Genomic DNA, 24,139 nt, shown 5'->3' with positions numbered 1-24,139 from the left:
ACTTTTTCCATAGAAATGCCCAATAGATATATGACCCACTAGTACACAACTTTTTCACACAATCTAATTTTGCAATAAAGATGCTCTGATTACAGTCATATGAAGTTAAATATTCGTTTGTATTAATCTTCAAAAAATGGAAAAATTTAATGTAATTAAGAAATGAGAAATTTTCAAAATATGCTTGAATATTCGCATGAATTAAAAGTATGAGTGGCTGATAGAAATATCATAACTGAAAGTTATAAGTAGTTTACATAGGAAAAAAGTTAGCTATGAAAATAGAACGAAATCGAAACCTACTTCATGAGATCTGTTTACTTATTTCTATAAACTATACGAGGTTTCACTTAATTTTATTACTTAGAAATGCTATCTGAAATAATGCCTTCACATATGACATATAAAATGAATATATTAATGATGGCATCTTAACGAAAATTTCAAGTTAACTTTTCTGATATTCTTAAAAATATCTTTTCAGTATTTCCAAAAAATATTTTTTTTTTTAAATCTTACGTATTTGTTTACCATTTATTAGAAATTGTGGATAATGCAATGTATTATATAATTTTTAAGCCATATACAATCTTTTTAGAAGAAAAATTTTAAAACAGAGTTAATGCTATCAAATCAATTTTTTTAAATTTTGTTTTATAAATTTGAATTTTTTTTTATTGCTAATGCTTCTAAAATGTTTATAATTTTTTGAACCTCCCCAAATATAAATGTCATCGATCCTTCTCCTCCGAATGAGAGCAACTCTTTTAGATAAAATAACAAAAATAGATACTCAAAGTGCGACCAGTGTTTTAGATTTAATTTTAATTAAAATTAAAATTAAAATTAAAATTATATTATATTATATTATATTATATTATATTATATATATATATATATATATATATATATATATATATATATATATATATATATATATATATATATATATATATATATATATATGCCTTTTTATTATCTAATTACGTGACGTTTCACGCTCCAAAATGTGCTCTCTCATTCATTCAGTTAAGAATCCAGAAAATGCGACAGGTGTTTGAAATTTATATATAATTTTTGTATTGAATCATAAAATCGTTGAACGATTTGATTTCGACTTGAGAAGTGATAATTCAATTTCCGTGTAATTCACTGGCACAGATATAAATCGTGTTTAATACAAACGCACATTACGGAATCGACGATTAATACAAATGGACTTAAAGGAAAATACTTAAATGTTAGAAAATCTTAGTAAAATACATAATGTAAGTATATCCTTTAACTTTTTCACCAGTTATTATAGTAACCATTCGATTTCTTTAAACTTAAAAACTGTGTTATATACTATATGCTGTTGAAATTTGAAAAGAGTATTAAGAAGTTAAAAAAAAGGAACTAAATCTAAATATAAGGATGCTACAAAATATCTTCCGCTATTCGCAAGGAGGAATAAAACCATTCACAAATAAACCATCCATCAAAATAAAGAGACTGGGGGAAGTTAAAATCGTAAGCAGAAGGGGGAGAGAGACAGCAGGCCTGGCCATTTGCTATTCATTCTCCATGTGCAAATCGCCCAATCCATCACGATCTCTGGAGAATGGCCTCTTGCCTAACTGTTGTACCGGCGCCAACCTCTACCGGCATGAGGTAACAGGTGATAAATGGGTAATAAAAGAAACTAAATAAACTGTCCGAACTGCCTTGAATGTCGAGGTGAGGTCAAATGGACAGAGAAAGTCTCTGTTGTGAGACGGCAATAGATGTTTTTTAGTCCGTTACCTCAGTTCCTGGAATCTGCAATTATGCATATAAAATTATGGAAGAGAAGAAAGAATGAAAGTTTCCTTTTCAGAAGGTTATGTAGTACTTGACTGAAAATAAATATCAAAATGTTCACTTATAACCTTCTTCATTACTTTGTTTGTTTCATGGGCTAGTTTTATCTAATTCTGTGATTAAGACAATCTTTCATAAAAATCGACATCAATAATTTGTAGATATAAAAAATTCTTCCCTTTAACGCATATTTCTATTGTATAGATGTGTACATAATTAAAGGTGCACAAGAGAGGGAAAAAATGAAATAGTGCATAACGACTACAAAAATAGATTAATTCCAGCAATGCAAAATAATTTAAGGTATATATAGAACGAGAAAATTCTATAAAAAATAAAGTAACAGACGACATTTTTCGATGTAAAACCAGTAGAATAATCACCCCCTTAGCTTTTATTGTACATGGATACATAAAGATATCGCTTACGTACTAGAGATCTTTATAATCGTGAATTTTAAAATAAAGATATCTAGTCACAATATAGATTATAATAATTAGAATTTTTAAGAACATTTTAGAAGCTTTTCAAATAGAGTAAGGGAATAAAATAGACATTATAAAATCAATGAATGATGCAAGATAGAGACAATCACATATAATCACAAACGAAAACGTTTTTCTACGGATCCAGGAAGGTCTTTACCAATTAATTGCATTCGACGTTTACAGTGTCACTAGAAATCTTCATTTTGGTGCACTCGGTATGTATACTCATAATATAAAATAAAAAAATACTATTCGGCGCAAAAATTCAAAATTTCAGTAAAATGTAATACATATGTCATTTATTGATATGTTTTTATAATACCATCAAACTTGCTACAAATTAAAAGAATAATTAGGTTAAATTCTATGATATAGAAATTATTCTCTGTATAATGTATTGCTCTTTACAAAATATTAATTATTTTCCCTGTACAAGTATATCAGAATTTTTCTATACTTCATTTGTATATATGGTATTCCCCGATAGAGATTGCAATAAGATTAATAAAATGCTCGAACTACGATGGCGTTAGCAATTTTAGATTCGTAGGAACAACGTGATGCTTATAAGTTAAAAAAAAAACTTCTTTGGTTTTCTTTTTAATTGTTGTTGACATCAACGTTGGTCGACCGAGTGCAACTGCAAAACCTACACGCCTTTTCGAAAAACGTTTACTCAATTTTATGTGACAAACTATCAATATTTACTTTTGCTCCTTTGGCAATTTTTAAAATTTTCAATAACAATTCCTGTTTTAGCAATGAATCGTTAATTTTTTTTTATCTAATAAAAATGAAATCTTACTCGCTTAATTATGATTCAATTTTTTGGAAACTTTATTATACAGCCATTAGCATTGTGTTGGACGTGTATAAACACCATCGCTTAATTCTAACTATCCACCGCATGAGGAACTTTTAAAAATATATTCCGCGGTTAACTGGTTAAACATAGAAAAAATTCAAAATCTTGAGATGAAATTTTTTTTATGATTAATATTTTTCCTTCGTATATAAGTAGATTAAAAGCAGTTATCTTGAGAATTTTCTCCAAAATACCTAGATGTGTTATTTCAAACTACAGCGTAAAACAGCTTTAAATCAAATGATTGTTTTTCTTATGACTTTTGGCCATTGAATTGCAAATATAAATTTCTATTCTTCTATCAAAATGGTATACTAATAACTAATACCGATTCAAACAGCAAGGATATAGATATTCAATTTTTTCGAAGAAAAAAACCATAATAATTGTTAACTAATTAAAGCAAGGAATATTGTAAACTTTTCTTCTATTCATTTGCTTTTAATTGTTGACAAAAATTTAGATCATTCAAAAATTTGCCCACATAATTTTTTAAAAAGTGCCATTCTTTTAGATAACATTTTCGACATAATGAAACGGAACTGCGAGTTATTTATTTATCACCTTGTAATAAATATTTTATACTTTTACAATAGAATAGAATAAAAATGTTTTATGTTAATGCATCTCCCTTTATATTTATTGTAAAATGTTGAAAAAGTCAATTTGAAAAGTATGGGAATTTTTATCACTGTTGCAAACAAGCAAAAAATAATCACACTTTCAATTAATAAGCATTTCACCTGCTAATTTCCAAAATGATAATTCTTAAAATAATGAAATGGTTTAGGTTATATAAGTAGTAAATATTTATTCGTCAACGAATGCAATATGAAGCGAAAATCCAGTTCGAATAGTTGGATTAATTTTAAGGTTATTTTCAGATTAAGCTAACAAAATACAGCGTTAATTCACTTTAGTTTTATAATGAGACTAAAATTTTCTGTAAGAATATCAAAAACTATTTTATTTCAGAACGTTCTATTGAAAATAATTACGATCTGTTAATATCAGCAAAGATAAAGGGAGTTTCTTTTTCAAACCTTAAATTTATTTCATTTCTTGCAAGATAACTTTTCATGCTCTTTCTTCTTGACTGTTTAATATTAAAGTTATACTTATATGTGATTAGAAAAGGGAAATTTTTTATAAAATGGGAGCTAAAATTTAGATTTTCTTTACGTGAAAAGTACAAAGATGTTATTATAACGCATTATATCCATAGATCGAATATTTTAAATATGAATTAAAGCTCGGATATTAAGACTGACAGGTTTTAAATTTTTTTGCCTATAATACAAACTCTATTAAATTACAATGGACTAAAATAACGTTTCAAAAAAAATATTAAAATACACATAAAAGCATTCTGATTGGCGCGTGACTATTCAGAAGAACGTCGACTGCATATTGATGCATCTAGCAGATCGTAAAAATAAAAAAGGGCTGGGTTGTATTAGCGATGACGTATAGGCTAATTAACCCGGAGGCTAGCATTTACTGCGACCGACCAGTAGTCCCAGCGCGCCACCCTATTACACCACCTGTCAGAACATTCAAAAAGGCCATGTAAAGAACAATAAATTCTACAGCAATTCAATTACAGTGTCTTGGCGAGAACTATGATTATGTTCGCCAAACACACAGAGCTAAAATCTCAAGGTTCATTTAACATTTTTAGAGCAAATGTTTTTCGCCTCGTTGATTAAATATTTTCCCAATCTGTCCCACAATGTCGTTTAAAGCAATTCGTGTATTTATATAATGTCAGGCTAAGAAATGATTATCACTCTTCCAGTGGGCGATCCCTTTGATTTATGTGGTGTAATGAATTGGCACCATTTTCACTGTGATAATTCAAACCACGCAGGTATCGCGATGAAATCGATTTCGATAGTTCTTTTCTTAATCAAATCCTAACGGACCATTTAAAAAGGTTTGGTAGAAGTAGATGAATAGACTGATAATAGTCTGACAAATCGTCGAATATAAGAGACAAATTCTACCGTCGTACGAATTAAGGTTTTTTTTTTTTGTACAACTTGCTATAGAAGAAACACGAGTAAACATCATTAAGCTTTCATTACAATGGAGAAAGTTCCGCATCATTTGATCCTGATTAATTGACAGCAATTTCAACGAACAGTCATTAAATTTTATGAAAGTGATGGTTATGCAGAAACAAAATCAAAAATTATAAGGCGTTATTAATAGTCAAGATGAGAAATGCTGGAGCGTGAGGAAATTGCGGTAATATCATTTAATAATCTTACTAAAATGTATCAAAGATTCACGAATAACCATTAAAAAATTTTACAAGGCATTTCAGTAATATTCGGCTCTGAAGAGTTCAAATAAGGGAAAATGGTTGACCGTGTATTTAAAAAGATACTTTGCCTGTTGATCATTAGTCGATATTTCAGGACAATTACTTTTAATAATTTATCTTAACCAACTTATTTAGAATTGGTATGCTACCGGTTTTGTAAAAAATTAGTCTTTTGGTGTGAATCTGTAATGAAACATTATATAGCAACTAGTTTGACATAATTTCGTTTGTAAGGCTAATTGAAGCTAAGTATAGATATTTCTTAAAAGTAATCTCCGTAAACGAATTATGCAAATTCAAACGAAGGAAAGTCAGAGATCTTTTATGAAAGATGCACTGATATTAATCGCTGTTAATACTTTTTTATAGTTTTAAATATCTTCAAACTCTCTTGTTGAATTTTGATTTCATTTTTCACAAAGACTTATCTTTAGATACATTTAAAAAAAACTCCTACCATTTATTTTTGATACCATTGCCTGCTAGAATTTTTCATTGCTTTGTTTTGATGCTTTTTTTTCCTTAGTTTTCTTTCCTTTAAACATGACGGTATATTCACGAGCTCAAAGAACTGCTATCTATGAAGAAGTTAGTCTTGATTCGAAAAATATTCCATGCATTCTCAATTCTAGTAGAAATATTCAAAGATATTGTTTAAGAATGATTTGAAAAAGGAAGAAACTCCTTAATTTGAAGCAAATTTAAAAAAAAAATGTAAACCAAGAAAAGTTTAAAATACTTTAAGAAATGGGATAAAAATATTTAATAAATATCATTTAATAAGGATCCCGAACAGAAACACGTCGAATATCATCTTGCTGCTAAAATATATTTTAATGCTAAATATCTCTTAAATCTATCAACTTCCTTTAGAAAACTTGTGATATGCCATCAATTTAAAATTCCAAATAGAATTAATTCTCAAATAATATGTGAAGTGAAATTTTCAATTGCACCTTGATTAAAAAGGCTAATATGACGCCATAGCATTTAAAATTAACAATAAGAAAAAGTAAAGTAAATTAAGAATAATAAAAAAAATTCTATGTTAACTGGGAATGTTAATTGCGATGCATATAAAATTTCAGGACCTTGATTTCAGCGTCCTTTGTTACGATAGCAGTTGTAATGTGTGCCTCGCCTTCTATTCATTTCTGCCTATAAACACTGTACTTGAAATCACAAAGTAATGCTGCAATTCTAGTCATCCATCATCATCACTGGATGGTTGATAAAAGTATGCGAAATTATTAAACGTACTTCTGTCATGCAAATCAAGGTTAAGTTTTGTTTTATATCAGGCTATAAGACAATAATTGACAGAAGGGTACTAAAGTAATTCAGAGAAGTGCCTCAAGGTAAAAGGGAAATAATTTCAGCCGTTCGACGTATCAGAAAGACATTTGAAAAAGACAGTGAAAGCGCAAGATTGACAGAGAATTTCATCAATAAATTAATTATTTAATATGCAACAAGTAGTTTAAATTTTTGAATTCTAAGTCAATTTTTTAAAAGAAGATACTTTTTTTGATGATGGCAGACACGTAATTAAAATCCTTGAGTAATATTTATAGTATTACAAAAAAAACAAAAACAAATTACAAGTAAATTAAAAATAATCACCATTATTTGAAGTAATTGTGCTTATAAATTGCATAAGAAGTTCAATAATTAAAAAATGCTTATTTTTAAAGTGTAGTTTGGATTCATAAAGTACGCTGCATAAATTTGGTAACATTAAATATTTATTTGATTAAAAAAAAGTTTATGGTATGAAATAAATATTTTTGCCTGTTATGTTTAGTAGCTGAAATTATTTTAAAGGCTCAAAATTTATTTATAATAATTATATGTATCTTCCAATATTATTTCAAATACTTTTTGGAAATTCATTTCATGACGTACTAAAAGGATTACATAGGTTTGATTCGCTTTATCTTTAAAAGCTGCAGAACATGAAAAATTTGAAATTTTACTCAGTTTTGGATGACGATTAAAATAAATACGCATATGGAAAAAAGTATGTCAAACGAATATTATGTAAAAGAAGAGAATTAATTATTCTATTTAATAGTAGTTTATTCGTTATTTAATACTGAGGACTAATAAGCAAATTACGAAATTAAAATAGTTACAGAAAGATAAGAGTAAAATTAAGCAAATGATATGAGATTCAATTTCTATATATTTATTTATCATATATAAAAGCATTTATATATGATAACATATTATAAATAATAAAATTTAATTTTTTTTTACTCATCTTCACGAATATAAGGAAAGCAACAGTCTGTTTTACTTAGCAATGCTATAAACTGGGAAGGAGAGGGGTTTGAAAATAGGATTATTTTTTACAAACAATATTGGTAGAAAATCATTTGCATAGTACAGATAAAATTAAAGTAAAAATTATAATTTTTTTTCTTTTGCGTCTCTTAGTATAAATTATATTCGTTTTAAATAAGTCTAATGAAACACTTAAGTTTAAGATTAAAGTAAAGACTGGAACTAAATTTGGAAAAATGATTTTAAAGTTTACTTATAAATAAGGGCAAGCTATCTCGATTTTCTTTACTTCAGATTTAAAATAAGAAACATTTCAGGCATAAAATTTTATCTATTGGTATGCATTGCCTATATACAGCTGTAAAAATGTTAAATTATTTTATTAATATTAAGCATGATTTGAATGGTGTTATAACTGATATGAATAAAAAAAATCAAATCGATTACTAAGATGAAAAAAATTTGAAAGAAAAGTTATTTATTTGATATTATTTATTACAGATAATTAAGATGATTAAAAAGAACATAATTCTAATTTATTTCGATTTTAAAAGATATTAGAATCTTATTTTTGAATGAAGTAATCGAATCTTATTTTTGAAATCGAATATATTCCGAATAAAACCAAAAAAATCTTCAGAAAAAATCTGACCGCCTTCTCGTTGTTAGTCACCCAGTGGCGGCTAATTATCGCGATTATTTTTCATTATAATTATTATTATTCATTAATATTATCACACTGTTTCTATGCGGCCCTTCTCCAATGGGTGTAATCAGTGATGGTGATTTGTCTTCGTCAGTTATTTCATACAGCCCCTCGGAGCTATATCACATTCAAACAACAAGAAAAACTCAATGCGAGGAAAAAAATTCCTCAAGATTGGCCTGAATAATGATTATGTTGTTTGCCACACCTAGAAAACTTAACCCAATAGAATTACTTAAAGGGTGACGGACATGGAATTTTTTTCCCATCTTGCTCTTAATCCGATGGTTAAGCTATTTATTTAAGAAGACTGACCGCTTTATTGATCAGAAGATTGCTTGACTGAAGGTGATTTTGTTCCATTGTAACAAAAGGAGAGATTTGGAAATACAGATAAAGATCTCCAAACCAAGAGAATATCAAAAGAAATCTATTTTATTTCGATATCAGTATCAAAGGTAATCATAACAATTTTTGAAGAAGTATAGGCGTTAGAAGGCACATAATAATTGAATTTTGTAAGAAGAAAAGTTGCGTATCAGATTTCTACCATAATTCATAAATAAGCAGTCGATTTCAAGAGCATTTGTATAAGAAACGAATGTAAACTACATTTTTCGTGTATTAGTCCACTCTTTCAAAATCATTTAATTTTTCAAATCTAGTCTATATCCAAATACATAAAAAAAAATCTTGAAATATAAGCCAAATATCGTCAATTAGGGTAATAAGAAGCACGGCCATAATACACACCGCGGAAGTCTTTGCAAGCTGTGAGACGTCTTTCTTAAGGCAGTCTAGGGCAATCTACGGCAGTTTCTCAATGTTATTTTGTAACGTTTGTTTACTTTAGTTGTAACGGTTTTCTAAAAAAGGTCAGACAAAACGTTCTGAAGTATCATTATTCATTCCTTAGATCGGTTATTTGCAAGATAAGTTGAAAAGTTAATATTTCTTAAATCTAAAAGATAAAACAGTTTTGACTAATATTTCAATTTTTAATTTTGAACTTTTATCTCAGAATAATAAATAATGTTCTTAGTTATATCTGACAATTTTTATCATCGAGTAATTAAGAACTAGTTTTTTACATAATGAAAAATTATATTCTTCATGTTTTTAAATTATTACATGATAAAAGGTGATATTAAGTCTAAGAACACTGTAGTGTTCTGTCATACCAATTATTATTTTATATATAATTAACAAATGATATTTTTAAAGAATCCACAATGTGATCTACACATATTTTTCACTTATGAAAGCAGGTTATTAGTAATGATTTGATATTGATTGACGTCAAATATTAAAAAAAAAAAAGGAAAAAGAAAAGAACATTGACTTTAAATAAGGAGAAAAAAATGCTGCTGAAAGAAGAATCTGAAGAGATGGTTCTGTCTATTCAAAAAGAAACGGAAGTTGTGGAAATGGAGAAAGCAACATCTCGAATCATCCATGGTTAATTATTTTAACAAATATGTATATTTTGCTCGCTTATGTTAAAGATATTAGAATGAACGACCATTTTCAGTCCATTCGAGAGTTGTTAGAATTGACGGCAATTAACTCAGTGTGATAGATTTGAAGAGAACTAATGTAACTAAATCACATTTTTTATAGTTAAGGATAACAAATAAATACTAAGATTTAAATAAATTTATTCTGCCAGATCCTAGAATATTTCAGATAACGGAAATTTTAAAGAAAAATTAGTTGGAAATTGAAAATTCCACTTGATGTGGAAGGTCTGTTTCCTACTATTAAAATTTTTGGTGGTTACTGAAAGTATAATAATCGCTGATAGTTAGATAAATTTATTCTATCAGATTTTTGAATATTTAGCAGAATATTTTAGAGAGAAAATATTTTAAATAGTGGAATATTTCAAATTAGAAAAAATTAATTATCAGTCTATTACTATTAATTCTCAAAGAAAAATTTGTTGGAAATTGGACATCCCAATTAATGTTTATTTTTATTAATTATTATTAAGCTGAACTGTTTGAGCTTATTCATTTTAAAGTAAGTTTTGAAATCTAGTATATTTTTCCCGTATCTCATATATTCCACTGTTTCTGTTTTAAAAGTTGATTTCCCCAATAAGACTGGGAATATAATGGAAATAAATTACTCCAAATTATAGACATTAAAAATATTTTATATGAGATATTTCATAAAATATTGGGAATATTTTATTGGGAAAATAGAAAAAAATATTTGATTTTTAGTTGAGAATGAGTTGTAAAAAAAATTTTGAAGCAAGAGTTGCGCATCATTTCAAATATTTTCTTCTTTAAATTAGCTCATTACTGCAATGAAAATAAAAAAAAATAGATGTTCCCAATTATTCAACAATTTCTAGGATATTGGGTAACGGACTGACGTAATTATGAATGTCGTTGTAACTGATACTGATTAATCAATAAAATAAAATATGGAGAAAAGGACATTGTTTAATGACCTTTCTGGAACATGATTATACTCTTATATAAATTATTATAAAATTACTTTCCTTCGCATAAGAAAATTCTAAATCGAAGAAAATGACAAAATTTGCGAAATTCGTTCGCAATTCATCTAACTGACCCACTGTTGTTTTTTTATTGATTTACTATTGATTTTTTTAAATCTTTGCCTATTATTAAAATGCAATATAAAGGAACAAGAAATTTTTAGATGTGACGTGTATATTTAATACCATACATATATAGTTAAAATTAGTCAATTAATATTCAACAACTTTACTTAATCAGGTTATATAAGTATTACATATTTATTATAAATGGAAAAAGCAGATTTAACTTACAGATTTTCCAAAAAGTTATTAGCAGTATGACCAAATTGGACTTTTATACCAGTAAATCTTACTCGCCTATAGAGTGGTAAAAGTTTTAAAAAATTACTACATGGATATTTTTGAAATTAGCGACTGAAACTACATCTTGAGTCCAAAGATCTTAAAGATCTTATTTCAGTAGAATTCAAGATTTAGATAGAAATTATTTTTGTTTTGTGATATTTTGCCAAAGAATCCCAAACCATAAATCTCTCTCTGTGTTGTAAGCATAATGGAAGTGATGGAATGATCATTTTTCAAAACAATAGAACTATTCTGATATTGGGATACTATTGCAAATAGCTCGATTAAAATGCAGTTTAATTGCTTAGGGAATCAAAGAGAACCCTATTAATAAAACAAAGCGTATGTTATAAGTAATTAATAGCAGGTGTTTCTTTAGCAAATTTTTGAAAACTTTATAATATGGGTGGATAATTTATATAAATAATTCCATAATATATTTGTCTTGAAGGACAGATAAGTTCTTCAATTAATTTTTTTACAGATGCTTTGATTCATAAATATATAATATCAATAGCATATTACTTCATTGTTGATATCTGTGAACTAAATCATATCTAAGTCATCAAGTCTTTTAAAGATAATTGGAAAAAAATAACAGTTACTGAATCCAGTAGAAGCAAGATGTTAGGAATTATTTATAGTCGTTATTTGTGCTTTTTTAATTAGGCTGATTTGAAGATAAAAAAAAATTCCCTGCAATAGAAAATAATATATATATATATATATATATTATTCAGCAACAACAAAAAAAATTATGTTTAAACGATGATTCACAATAATTTTAGACTTGATGTCTTATAAATAATAATGGTTTTTATAGGATCTAATATTTACATTTAATTTAGTATATTTTTATGAAAAGCTTTGGTTTATGATAATTTTTAAAATATTGTATAACTAATACATGGCAAAACAGCAAACGAAGAATAAAGAAATGAAAGCCAGCACCCGAAACCAATATTCCTCTCTTTTTAATGCAAAGGGAAACAAGTTTATAGACTCATTCTTCTCTAATCAATGGCCTCAAAGAGAAGTTATAGGAAATGATTGACAAGCCGACCCTGCAAGAAGATGATATTCATTTCTACCCATTAGTACCTCTTCTGCCTTAATCACAAGTGACTTTAATTTCCCGCGGTTGATTGGCAGGCGAGAACCTGCTCTCGCCGCAAACAGGAGCTAGTTACGCTTCTAATTACCGAGTGGTCAGTCACGACCACAGCGTTCCACTTACAGCTCGCCACACGCTAGGGTGACAAAAACACCAAAAACAAAACAAGAGAAAGGGAATGATGGGGTGAAATTCTTCGTAGGATCGCTTCAACGCCCAGCACATGATAGGTGAAAAAGAGATGCTTCGAAGAATTTAAATCATACTCTGTGCATTCATATCTGATGTAACAATTACTGAACATTTGTCAGGAAAAAGTTCTTTGCCGTGACAAATCTTGGTCTTTCAGATTTTCCAATTAAAATAACTTGTGAACATGTATATATAATTATGCTTTAATGCATAATATTTAAGAATACTTACAAAATTATATTTCGCTTTCTAGTGTACTAATTTTGCTGTTAGGAAAAGATTATGTAGCTAAAGTTTCTATATATGCACTTTTTAATTATTACTTGAATTAATTTCATCATGAAATATAAAAACTTTACTGAATAGTAAATTCAGATAATTGAAGAAAAATAAGTTAAATGCCACACACACGCGCGGGCGGGCGATGTTGCGTGAAGAGAAAAATAAATAAAAAGGATATTCTCTAAAAACCTCTCGCGTTTTTATTCAAATGTGCTCGTTTTTTTAATGCTTAATATATAAAACTAAAAGTAAAAATTCTGAGTTAAATGATTGTTTAGAAAAATACATTAAATGGTCTTTAATGCTTAATGAATTTAAGAATTACTGGCATGCTTTTCCTTTTATTCTACATGTCTAAATAAAACAGTAATGAGGACAAGCAGGATAGAAAAAGTTCACCAAATGATTATTATATTTTGTATGTCTAAATTTAAAAAAAAAAAAATTCATTTCTTTTTATAGTTTATCAATTTTGAAATAATCCGTGTAATAACGCAATAAATTATTTAGAGTCATATTGTTTCGTTAGTGTTTTTTGGAATAATGTGAAAAAGATCATAGGATTAGTTCTTCGGAATCGCATAAAAAAAATCTCCTGTTATAGACCATCAAAGTATCTCAAATCAGAAAACACTTGTTTAAAATTTTTCAAGAAATATACATATAAAGGAATTATCTGAGAAAATAAATATTATTTAGACATGTTTAATTACAATTAGACGGCTTAGATTTAACTTTAAGTGCAACTAAAATATATTAACTTTATTTGAATTTCGGTTTACTTTTCATTAAAAGTTAATTAATCATTAATTAAGCATACCAAATAAGTATCAGCGATCGTGTGCATTCCACACAGGAATTGCAGAAATTTCTTTTGACAGGATATTTCACTTCCAAATTAAGAATATTTGCGGAAAAAAATTGAAATCTTTTCGAAATCCCAGAGTTTTTCAAAAAAATTGAAACCATTTAATAAAATTCTTAACCACTGCAAAAGTACAATGATTTTATAGTCCTTTATAAATTTAAGAATCCTCTATAAATAAAGGAAATAAAATCAATTTATTCCAATATTATAAGTAATTTCATTTAAAAAACATTTTTAATCTTTAGTCATTGAATTCATAAAAAGACTAACAGATTGCATTGATGAAAAACACCAAATAAGCCGATGGCTATGATTGCTCGTACTTCACCAAGTCCAACAGTAAAATTGAATTATGCTTCAAATGGTCCTTTCAAATATATCAAAACTTAGATATAATTATGTGACTTAACCAAACTCTAATGCGATGTCTTCATTGTATGGACACCTTTCTCTTTTTACTTTGCGGTCAAAGGTAACTATTTTACGACAACTCAGCACAGCAATAAAACTCCCATCAATCAAAATCAGATGGAGGTGAGCCGTTCTGACGCGATGAAACTTTGAACAGAAGCGAAATAATTATTTACAAACTACCTCCTGATAGGGCAAATTCTGGAGAAAGTAGCAGTCAAGACAGTAGCAATATAAATATATATACCACTTGATGCCAAGTCGATCTTATTCGCATTAAATAACCGAGCCTGTATTAATTTGGGTGGAGATCAAGGAGGAGAAAATCCTTTGGATTTGGCATGTAGTTGATGAAAATTACAAGCTGTGAGAAATAATTGAACAGAACAAAATTTGAAGGCAATTTTGAGATTGAGCAAAAGCAATAACATGATTAGGCAAAAATGGATTCATAAGCAAAAACTACTTATATTGATTTTGAAATAATATGCTCTGAAATTAAAATTATTTCCGGTTAATTCTTAGACCAAAATATAGATATAACCTGATCTAATAAATAATAAAAGAAATAATTAAGCAAATCGTTCCAAATTGTTACTGGAATTGTTTATAAAACAGACTGGATTACAATCTTTCTTTGGTTGTACAGGAACTGAACAGCTGAACAGAAATGTATTGAACAAAATTTTAAATTAGTATAAATTAAAGTTCGTGAACAAAAAATTAATTATACTTTATAATTTTGAAACATATTTGCTAATTCATAGAATATTGAAAAGATTTTGATCCTCTCAAGAAATTTGCGGCTTTGAAATTAGTCGTAATGAGCGTCGGTTCTGGGTCGGTGATATGCTATTAGGAAGTAAAAGAAATGAGATCAGAATCACAAAGTTGGGCTAAAAACAGATTGGATTGCAATCAAAAGCAGTAACTCCGGTTCCGTGAAAAGTGTGAAAATAAGTAGAGTTGCAATCAACGAAAAACATGAAATGAAAAACCAGGCAATTCAACCAATTATAATAGAAAGTAGGTTTTGACAAATATAAGACGAAATTAATTAAAGTAAAGAAACAAAGTAAATTTCTTAAACAAAATAAATTTCTTAATTATATTATATTGGTAAAAACGTCGATTTCTGATTATCATATCAAGAGTATATTTACTGAAATTAAAAATTAATTCACTTAATTGCAGAGAACTCGCAAAAACTACAGAATGCGTTGAATATCTAAGTGCATTTTATTTATAATTAATCTTTACCTATGATACACATAATTGCCTAGCAAAGACATGAAACAAAAAGCTGAAGTCCCAGAAAAAATTATTTTTAAATCTTATATTTTGTGCAACTCAGTCTTTTTAATTACATATCCAACCCCATAAAAAGGTTTCATAAAGTTTATTTCTCATCTTATCGAACTACCATAAGTTATTTTTTTCCCTAATAAATTACCATTTTAATCAGAAAAAGTTAATACTCCTTTAGGACAGTAAAAATATATTTTTTACCATACATAGTAGATCATATCCAAATTAGTTTCTAAATCACACAAATTTTCATTATTAAGGAATTCTTAAGTTTCAAAGAATTTTATAATTTAAAATGTATTGATTTATTTAACCTATCTGCAAACAAAATTAATATTTGATTAAAAAATAATCAAGTAATCAAATCAGGCAACTACAAACACTGAGATAATTACTTTCAGAGCTGTTCAAAATAGGTAACATTTTGTAAAAATAATGAAAGCAATGTTATTTCCTAATACAGTTAAAATTATAGAGTTCACTTTTCATTTTTTCATTGTGAACAATTATACGGCATTGTAAAATAAAATTTATTTTAAAACTTGCACAGTATGAAAAATACTTTTAAATGAACATATAATACTGTTTCAGTTATCATGGATATTATTCAGATCAATGTAATACCTTAAAAATTACAGAAATGAAATAAAATAAGCATTTATCATCATCATACAAGACATGTCTCGGAAAACTGTCTCCAAAAATTCCATAAACCATCAATCAGTCTTCAATAATTTCCCTATATTGAACTTCAAACCAATCGCATAACCTTTCAGAACCCACATAAATTGATACCTATGCGAAAATGTTCATTTATCAAACTATATCCTTGTTGGTTAATCTCAGCTACTTCGTTTACTGGTTGGTTGAAGCTAGAATTTCATCAACAAAATTCAAATGATGGGCGATTGTTTAGCCACTCCTTTGGAAGCATAGGCATATCAGGTATTGGATGATGTGCGACATGGAGGAGAAAAATCGATGTATAATTAAACCCACAGTCAGGCCAAATTGTCAAATTCGTGGAAAAGTTCATGGCAATAAGAAATTAATCTCAAGGTAGGCACCTAAAAGTCTCATAGTAGCATTGGGCTCTCGTTTCCAGCTTATACACTAAACTCCAATGATGGGCGTGTCTAGTAACAAAAGTATCTTTTTTCTTTTTTTTTAGTTGCGTATATAAGCGCAACGAATTTATCAAAGGGTTAGAAGACGACCAATTATAGCTTATTGTCATCGGCACACCCCATTTCAGCAGTATCTCAATATTCGACAGGTTGGGGTGCACCAAGCGATTGGAGTGCGATAAAAATGACCGCAGAGCACCCTTATCTCGTATGCAAGATGCGATTTAGGTTAATAGCAGAGACAAAAGCAAAACAAAATATTTTGAAAAACGTTGATCGGTGTACTTTCGTTTTGCCGAATCTCGAACTTGCGCAGGATAGCCGTGAGCATAGATGCCGATTAAGATTATTTGTAACGGTTGAGATAGGATAATGCATTTATGTGCAATTAGTCATCGATATGTTTTTCCTATACGCGGTCACAGGTGTTAAGAATATGGATGGAAAATGTAATCCAAGAAATATATAAAAAGAATTAATGATATAAACTAAATCGGAGAATATCAATCGATTCTACCAATTTCAAGCAAAATAAAAAAGATGGGCAAGATAATTTCAGTTAGAACATTTAGATGAAATGTTTCATAAATTTCGAGAAAATATCTGAACATGAAGTTAAACCTTTAGAGAAAAGAATGTATTGCATTAAGGATCCTCACATTTCCCTAATCTTTGAATAATTTCACTATTTTCAAAATATGTAACCACAGTAGTTAATTCAATATTTGCCAAATTTCATCTAGTTATTTTACAACATTTTATTTACATGATATAAAATATTAAAAGCAATCATGAATGAAATTTAGAGTTAGAAAACAGTTGATCAGGAAATACTCAATTTTTAAATCGAATTATAGAAATTACAAAAGAGATTTCAATATGGAATAACAAATCACAAAATTAGATCTTCAACTAATTTATACTTTTATATTTTTTAAGCTTGTTCCGACAGTAATTTATTAAAATTTATAATAAAATTCATAATATTTTAATTTTACATTAAAAGTTTTCAATTAAAATTTTTTATCTTGTTGTTTTTCAACAAATTAGTATAAATTCACAAATTTGCTTTCTCTCAAGTTCGTTATCCCTTGAGCATATTTCTATTTACATTAGATACCTTTTAACTAATTTTTGAATTTTTTTTATAATAGATTTTTGAAAATTCAAATTTTTGTAAAAAACGAAACTTATTATTTTTTTACCTTTATGTTGTTATAAATATATGAGCAAAATAAATTAAATATCATATTTGCAAGTTAAAGATGCTTCTACATTGAGCATAACTACATGATTCTGCATTGTGAGTGTACAATGAAAAAATACGGAAATGAGCAGCATAATTTTGATTAAAATTTCCAGGAAGCCTGCCCATGAGTGACACAAAGAGGAGGGTGCGGCTTAAGTCAGGTACAAGACACTAGGAGGCCGAAGACGTTTCTAGGAAACATTTCTGACATAATGAAGGGTAATATCACCAAGGTCTTCTCAGCGTCCGGTCAGAAATAGGAAAAAAAGTAATATCTGGGGGAAAAGGCTGTTTTTACGACTGCGAAATTAATATGTAGCTGAGAATGAGAATTTCATTTCTGTTCTAAATGTAAACGAATTATTGAACTTGTTTGTTATTAATTATTACTCCATTATTAAACTTGCTTGTTAAATAATTCGAATTAATGAAAATTAATAAAAAAATTTAAATCAAATTTGGATTATAATGTGAAAATACCACATTCAACAGTGTTCTCATTTCTCAATAAACAAACATTTGCATAAAGATCTGCAATGCTTTCTTCCTATAGATACAGCATAGCAAATAGTCCATGTTAGTTTTAAGTATTGGAATTATTCAGTTTAATTCTATTACTACTTTTTAAATTACTTCCAACTTCATTTAGTGCATTATATTATAAAGAATTCTAATGAATATTTAAAATAAAAAGCATATTTTATCAGAATTTAATATTTTCAAACAACAAAAGTATACGATATATGCAGCCTGTGGAGTACGTAACAAATAAGCAATAAGTTCTTTGTCAATTCAAAAGGATGCTGGTTATATAGAAGTTTAGCAGAACTTGGAAGAAATCATTTGAACAAATACTAATGTGGTAACAGAGTTTTCTAATTATTATTAGATGATTATTTAGTCAAAACCATAAAGTTCCTTAGTTTTTATTAAAGCAAGAGCATTACGTAATTTAACTCTGCAGTTTCTTTAAAATTTAATTAATTGAATAGCAAAAATGTACTTGCTAAATCGTTCTGACCTCTCAATGGTCGGTTTTTATGCAAAACACAGACGTAAAAAACTTCTTAGATAGAGAAGAAAATACAAAATGAAAACAATTCGGACCTGATTTGGATTAACTTAACATCCAGGATTTCAATATTTTTTAACGAAATATCCAGGAACATAAAAATCCAAGATAAAGAAATAGGTATCTTTGTTATTTATATGAATTATCGACGAATCAAATAATAGATGGAAATTATTTGATTAGCAATGAATTTATAACCTTGACACCGCTTTTTTAATCAAAATTTACAAGGAAAACAGTAATTTTACTATCATTCGGCTCACCAAAAATAGATTTAAGCAAGAAATACTAATATTATGTAGTATATTATTATACATTGGAATTAAACTATAATATATGATTCAAGTTTCAAATATTCTAACAAACGCACACAAAAAAATTGATTGAATAACAAAGGACAGTAAAAAAATTTTTTTTTAAATAAACATATCTTTCACTTCTAAAATGTTTTATTTTAAAATGCTTCTAATAACAATTTCACCAAAAAAATTGTTTCATTTAAATATATTATTTCCGAATAATGCAAGGATGAGTAGTACATGAAATCATAGAATGGCGTACAAGATTCTATCTTCTTACACACAGAATTCACTTTTGCTTCTGTATAACTGGGAAGTCATTGGGATTTTCCCCATTAACATCTTAAGAATGTTTTGAAAAATTCATTTTATCACAAATAAAGTCTTAACTACGAACACTTACTCTGGGGATCTATTCCTATATATATTCGATTTTAAAAGCACATTGACATACATTCTTAAGGAATTTTAATACTTTAATGGCAAGCCATACATCTAGTGTTAAGGAACACGTGCTCTTTGTTTCTTCACTGTAAATTTTTCGAATGATTAGGCAATCTTATTCAGTGTTATCAGAAATTCAATTTTTTTCCAAGAATAATAGAATAATATTAGTAATCCGACTTTCTGTTTTCATAAAATATTCAATTGTATAATTTCACGCAAAAATTTATTTGCCTGCTCGTATAGAAAGCTCAACTGGTTTTTTTTTATATAAGAAGGAAAAAAACAACTCTTTATTCATTGATTTATACCCAAGCTGTTGAAATTGACTTTCATAAATATCGCGATTTCATTTAAGCAGTTGATTAAAACTAGTAGATGTGAGTGACTGTACTAATAAAAGAAATAGTAGGTTATAGAGAGAACTTCGATTTTCATCAATTACTGCAAATAAAGAATTGTCTTATATGGCATTTTTAGTTCAGTAATCATTTAGACTCAATGCAATATATCCACAGCCAAGATTTTTTTACGTTCCATTTTTCACCATTTTCAACATCTACAACCGCACTGTCTATACAATCATGGATGGTCGTTTAACTCCTATATAAACTGTTAAAAAATATGAATTTTTAAGAGGTCAATTATAAAATTAAGTTATAATTAGATAAGTCTGATGTAATTGGGATTTTTTACTTGATGGCATTTTATTCACTTCTTCAAAACCTAATTGTTTTCTTTTTAGTAGTTCGCTTTGCAAAAAAGTAAGATGTTTGGCTGTATAGCATTCAGAGATGCTATTTGATATATAGATCCTATTTGCTCAATGCATTCTTTCAAAGGAGAATTTGTTCTCTTCAGTAGATATTTCCTCACAAGTAGTTTTTCTCTATTTTTAATCGAATGAACAGTGCTGCAGTTGATATCAGCTGCATTTTTTTTAAAAACAGAAACAACAAAAAAGAAAATACGTCCAAAACTTGCTTTAAACGCCGCGCGTATCTATGAAATACAAATAATAGATTCGCCATGTTCTTAATGCTTTTATTTCCGAGCGTTGACCATAGTTCTTAGAAAGGAATTGCAAGAATTGCCATACCATGTTTTAGTACTTCCCTTTTGTAAAAATATATAAAACGAAATTCTTCTATAGTGCACCTCTCACATAACCCACCCGCTGGAAGCTTAAAGTATGATTTATTTGTGCCCCGTTGCAAACTGTCAGTAGAGGAAAGCTCTTATAATTTATAATAAGATAATATGCGTGTAATATTACATCGCTCCATTACTTAGGAATTCAATGTAATAATTTTTCGGAATCCAGAATTTTTTAACATGTAAACAAGTAACTGCAAATATCATAAACGCTTATTTTGATTCTTTAATTTCATTTGAAAGAGAAAAAGGTGTGAAAACCTACGGACCCTCCTCCCCCCCCCCTCCAAATCTAAAAGGAAGCATACAAAATTGAAAATCGAATTTTACTTGGGTCAAAAAAGAAAAGTGTCTTTTAACGCTAATAATGCCAAATTTTGAGAAAATACAATGGTAAATTAACCATATGAGAATCGCCATTTTGAGTTCCTTAAAGATAATTATTTCAATTACTTACAACATCATATTAGCAAAAACAGAACATTTGACCCGAAAAAAACTGAATTTCAACTTTATAGACTGGGTGGTATAGGAAACTATTAGTTTCATTTGCATTTACACAAGATGGCAGAAAGGAATATTTATATGGAATTGGACAACGAATAATTTATTTTTGAAATGTAAGCAAAATTTAGTAATAAACATTGATAAGAAAAATCAAGATTTCTTATATCAATATTTTAAAAATAATAGGCAAACTAGTTAAACCTGTCTGTTGAATCTTAAAGGTCAAATCAATCAATCAATTCTATAGAGCATTTCCCCCCCCCCCCCAAAAAAAAATGAAAGAATATTGTTTTTTTATGCAGCAACGATGATTCAGTTGATTTCCTAAACTTAAAAAACGCCTTGAATGAATATTTTTCATTCATTTTATCTTTTTATCAAAATAAAAATATACAACGAAACAAAACAGAATAATATGAATAGGCACTCGAATTGCTTAAAACAAGATAAACAAATTTCAGTATTCATAACTTTTGACCTATCACGATTTGTAAATTTTAAGAAAGATAAATTGAATTAAAAAGAAAATGTAATGGAAGATAAAAGAAAAAATAGGAAACATATTCAAAGAATATAAACCGAAAAGTAAAGATGAACTGGTCAAAATCGTTTTCTGTCAACAGAAAAATACCAAATCGCACAATTTATTGTTTGATTCCACTCCTATTAGTTCTGCTGCGTAAAAAGGGCAATTTTTCAAGCTTACGGAGAAGCACGCTTTTAATGTTGTTGCTCCTTTTGTTACTATTTTTTATATATTTTCTTTAAAACTTATTTTCCTTATTTTGAATCTTGCAAGAGCTGAATAGAGACGTTCAATTCATAGACAGTACATATGCTGCTATTGCTGGATTTTTTTTTCTTCCATATTCTTTGAAAATGCACTGAATGATGAGACACCTTTATCCTATTTTTTGTTTCTTCATTTCCATGCGTTTTTTTTCCCTTCCTTAATTTTTTTTTTTTTTTTTTGGAATGCTAAAATATGAATTTTACCTACATTTATTTTCAAGCCCCAACGGAATAATGCCATAAAAATTAACAAATCACTATATTTCTATGCTTTGAAAATTCAAATTTTTTCTTCATACATTCCATTTACGTTTTACATTTTTACTATATTTTACCATTAGACAATATGCTTCGACATTTGGTGGTTATGATATACTTTGCATAATTTTTTAATACATGCATTTAAAGATAAAGAAACAAAATGAATTTTGCTTTCTATATATTGATGAAATACATTTTGAAAATTATTAGAGTTATTTGTAATTTTCAGAAAAAATTTTCTAAGATCCATTCAAGCGTAATTTTTCAAAATTTAAGGCAAAATATACTTGCTTTTGTAAAGATTTAAAAAAAATGGCAACGAATTATCAGATATTGTTTGCTCGTATGAAATTCGCTTCTTGAATAAACCCACAGAAAATTAAGTTTCTTTCGTGGTATGTTCTTCTAGGTCTTATCTGATCATTCAAAAATATGAATAATTTCAAAATGCAGTAAAAAGCTCAGACAGCATCATTTTATTCAGTAAAATAAGGAAGGAGGATCGGAAATTCCTTTTGAACTAATTAGGAAAATCTTTCTTTTTCAAAAAGAGTCGCAAGTGGATAAATTTAAGAAATATTAATTGGAAGCAAACGATTTGCTATAAGATAGTATGAGGAAAACATAGGTGAAATATTTCCTGATAAAAGATTGAAGTATTTTCACTAGAACATACAAGATGAAACATGTAGCAACTGGCATTTAAAGAGACAAATAATTTGCGCCAAGATATCAAAAATATTTTTTCAACTGATATTAAAATAACATTTGCCAAATGATATCAAAGAAAAGAAATCACGACGTTCCTGGTGAAAATCATAGTTTTGATTAATACATGAATTTACTTTTTATCTATCAAAATACTTGCAGAAAAGAGCTTTATATGGAAGGAGAAATGTATTGTTTAGGAAATTGATTTATTTTCTCATTCAGAAAATAAAACAATGATCAAAACAATACATTAAAATTATTTTCATCTAAAAGCTGTTCAAATAGTTAATTGATATAATTGGGGGGAAAAAAGGTTTGAAAATACTATTATTTAGTAGGGGGGGGGATATTTTAAATGATAAATTTTGTGTTGAATTTGAAATCCAATGATTTTCATCGTTAAGATGATAAAGTAATGATCCGTCACTAAATAAGATATTAATGATACTAAAAACGTTTTGTATGCAATAATAAGATAGATTGAATTTAGATGCTTGATGCGAAGTACTTTCTTTTTCTACAAATTATCAGTATGTAAGCTATTTGAAGTGCAGCAAAACATCTAGCATTCTTCCCTGAAGGCAAAATTACCGAAAATATTTGTGAACTTAGTGATATATAGTAATCTAGCTATTTGTAATACAAGTTTTTATTAATATGAGTAGTAGTGACGTAAAGCGAGAATAATGGGTAGCTAGAAAATTGTAAGATTTTTTGTTCCCCTGTCGCCATCAGTTGTTTTGAAAATAGAAAAAGGTATTCTCTTTTGCTTTCATAGGATATTTCACTTGCCATAAAATGACACAGATGCATTAACGTTTTGTCCCATGCCTGCCTTAAGACTGGTGCCTAAGGCATGTATTATTCCTCCCCCCTCTCTCTTGCCCCTCGGCCGTTACATCACTGAAACCAGAATTTGTATTTAATTTTCTACACAATCAGCTTTCTTAAAATTTAATAGCATTGTTTAG

General features: G+C 28.0%; 1 protein-coding gene across 4 annotated transcripts in view; it reads right to left on the bottom strand.

Moving 5' to 3' along the window:
* Window positions 1-24,139, bottom strand: part of LOC129983862 (myocardin-related transcription factor A-like) — a 341,368-nt gene that overhangs the window by 215,942 nt on the left and 101,287 nt on the right. The gene's annotated exons all lie outside the window — the stretch shown is intronic.

The sequence above is a fragment of the Argiope bruennichi genome, chromosome 9, assembly GCF_947563725.1.
Source record: "Argiope bruennichi chromosome 9, qqArgBrue1.1, whole genome shotgun sequence".
Classification (NCBI taxonomy): domain Eukaryota; kingdom Metazoa; phylum Arthropoda; class Arachnida; order Araneae; family Araneidae; genus Argiope; species Argiope bruennichi.
This window is presented reverse-complemented; position numbering and strand designations above follow the sequence as displayed.